General features: G+C 44.9%; 1 non-coding gene across 1 annotated transcript; it reads left to right on the top strand.

Annotated features, from left to right (window-relative positions):
* Window positions 1-2,675: 2,675 nt before the first annotated feature.
* Window positions 2,676-2,755, top strand: TRNAL-UAG (transfer RNA leucine (anticodon AAG)). The gene has a single exon. It is a non-coding gene; the product is annotated as a tRNA-Leu (tRNA).
* The last annotated feature ends 212 nt before the right edge of the window (window positions 2,756-2,967 follow it).

Below are 2,967 nucleotides of genomic sequence, written 5' to 3'. Positions count from 1 at the left end.
ATATAGGTTGACTGTTGGTAGGCTGGACCATTTCTTAGGAAGTGAGAGTTCTCTTAGCTCTTAGGTTGGACTTGGTGGGGTTGGTTCAGTGGGTCTTGAGTTTGAGGGACTGGATATTGGGTGTACTGGTCTGAATTGGGTCAGGAGTAGGTTCAGTAATAATTGAAGTAGGGTGTTTGTGTCTGTGGTAGGCGGGGCGGATGGGGTAGTGACTGGTCGAGGGTTCGGTTGCGGCGGGGGGGGGGGCGTTGGAATTGGTAGACTGAGTAGTAGGGGTGGTGTTGGATTAGCATGTACGTGAAGTGACTTGTCTCTTCTAGTCCAATGCGAAGTATATAAAATAACAATAGTAGTAGAATTGGTTTGTTGTATTTACAATGTAGAGACTACAAGAAAGCTTACAGTTTTGCGTGACACTTGATATAATGATCATATCTTCAGGACCTTCAGTTTTCTGTGGAATCCGAACCACAGCGATATGATCTTTCGCTTCAGAAGTATCAAGTCTATTGTTTTAGAGATTCAAATCACTGCTGCCTTGGTGAGAAGCCAGTGGGAACACCACTCACCTATCACGACCCCGAAGAGAGAGAAATTTTTTATTATCAACTAGTCGTTCAGTCGTTGACGGTTCATTTTTTATAATTGCAAGAGCAATCTTATCTAATGAAGATATAAGGTACCAGAAGAGACTATGCACATACAGTATATGTATATCTTCATTATGGTCTGTTATACCTTTCAGAGTTCAGTCTGCAAGCCTCTGTGAACTAACTTAACGCCTCCACAGTCCTCAATTTATAACTAGCTCTGTGACCTCGTTTAGTTCCATACCTATCTTCAAATCGTTAGAAAGTGAGTCTAAACAACGTCACCTTGGCCTCCTCCCTCGAATTCTCTTACCCCCCGCCGAGTCCTTAATTCTCGTAAGTAATCCTCCTTCATTCGCATCACACACATGACCTCACCACCGTAGCCGGTTCATGCGTACCACTTCATCCATCGAATTCATTCCTAACTTAACCTTTATCTCCTTACTCCGAACCTCCTACCATCGTTCCCACCTATTTGTACTAGTGATCATTCTCGCCACTTACATATCTGTTACTTCTAACTTATGAATAACATACCCTGAGTGCACCCGGCTTTCACTTCCGTACAGCAAAATTGAGCTGTAAAGATGGTTTGTCCGGAAGCTAACTTCTTCCTTGCACAATTCTGTTCCGAGCTCACCGCATTAGCTTTGCTGCACCTTGATGCAGTCTCACTACACTACCATCCTGGGAGAACACACATCCTAAACACTTGAAATTAGCTGAGTGGTCCTCGGTTGAAAATATTGAGAAACGCTGTCCTAGGCCTATTTCTTGGCATCTCCCGTTATCCTTCTTTCTTTCTTTCTTTCTTTCTTTCTTTCTTTCATTCTTTCTTTCTTTCTGCCTTTCTTTATTAATCCTTTTAGCCTCCAGATTGATTTTTCCCTCGGACTCGGCGAGCGATCTCACCTCTACCGCCTGAAGGGCAATGCCCAGTGTCCTGGAGCGTAAGACTTTGGGTCGGGGATTCGACTGGGAAAGAGGACTATGGAAACCATGGAAAACCACTTCCAGAATGGCTGAGGTGAGAATCGAACCCACCTCAACTCAGCTGACCTCCCGAGGCTGAGTGGACCCCGTTCCAGCTCTCGTACCACTTTTCAAATCGAACCCTGGCCTCCGGGGGTGGCAGCTAATCACACTAACCACTACACCACAGAGGCCGACGTATTTTCAATATTATTAATATTATTTCAGCGTTACCTATGGAGCCTCCTCTGGAGAGGAGTTGGAGAAAAATATTTATTTATTTATTTATTTATTTATTTATTTATTTATTTATTTATTTATTTATTTATTTATTTATTCTTTCTCAATCTGCTTACCCACCAGGGTTGGTTTTTCCCTCGGACTCAGCGACGGATCCCACCTCCACCGCCTCAAGGGCAGTGTCCTGGAGCTTGAGACTTTGGGTCGGGGATACAACTGCAGAGCAGGACCAGTACCTCGTCCAGGTGGCCTCACCTGCTGTGCTGAACAGGCCTTTAGGTTGGGGGGGGGGGAGATTGGAAGGGATAACGATGAAGAGGGCAGGAAGCGGCCGTGGCCTAAAGTCAGGTACCATCCCGGCATTTGCCTGGAGGAGAAGTAGGAAACCACGGAAAACCACTTCCAGGATGGCTGAGGTGTTAATCGAACCCAGCTGTACTCATTTGACCTCCCGAGGCTGAGTGGACCCCGTTCCAGTCCTCGTACCACTTTTCAAATTTCGTGCCAGAGCCGGGAATCGAACCCGGGTCTCCGGTGGTGGCAGCTAATCACAATTACCACTACACCATACAGGTGTATTTATTTATTTATTTATTTATTTATTTATTTATTTATTTATTTATTTATTTATCCGAAAATTGTCACTCAATTTAAGGTAGTGTTGAAGATTAAGAAGAGATGACTATGTTGAATAGTTCATATGGTAGAGGGCCGACCTTCTGAGCCCAAGTTCTTGGGTTCGATCCCACCGATGACCTTGGTGTTTGGCCCCTTAAAACAAAGATCATAATCAGCACCGATAATACCCATAGGTTTACCATTGTATATACAAGTATCAACATATTAAGTTCCTGTATGCAAACGGCTGTCGGTAGCGTGGCCGAGCGGTCTAAGGCGCTGGTTTTAGGCACCAGTCCGTAAGGGCGTGGGTTCGTATCCCACCGCTGCCATGAAATTTTGCATTATACAGAGTGAGTCAGCTGAAATGTCAACCTCAAAAAGCTCATAAACCAGTGAGGATATCGAAAATCTTTTTTCCCTTCCGTTAAAATTACCAAGGAGCTCATGGTCGATCTTACGGTTCTTTAGTTTATACATCTCTCAGTTATGCCAGGCACTGGCACGGATGAGGCACTGGCCTTCCTACCCCAACCTGGCAGGT

The sequence above is a fragment of the Anabrus simplex genome, chromosome 1 (assembly GCF_040414725.1).
Source record: "Anabrus simplex isolate iqAnaSimp1 chromosome 1, ASM4041472v1, whole genome shotgun sequence".
Lineage (NCBI taxonomy): Eukaryota > Metazoa > Arthropoda > Insecta > Orthoptera > Tettigoniidae > Anabrus > Anabrus simplex.
The sequence above is the reverse complement of the archived record's forward strand: the minus strand, read 5'-3'. Positions and strand labels throughout refer to the sequence as shown.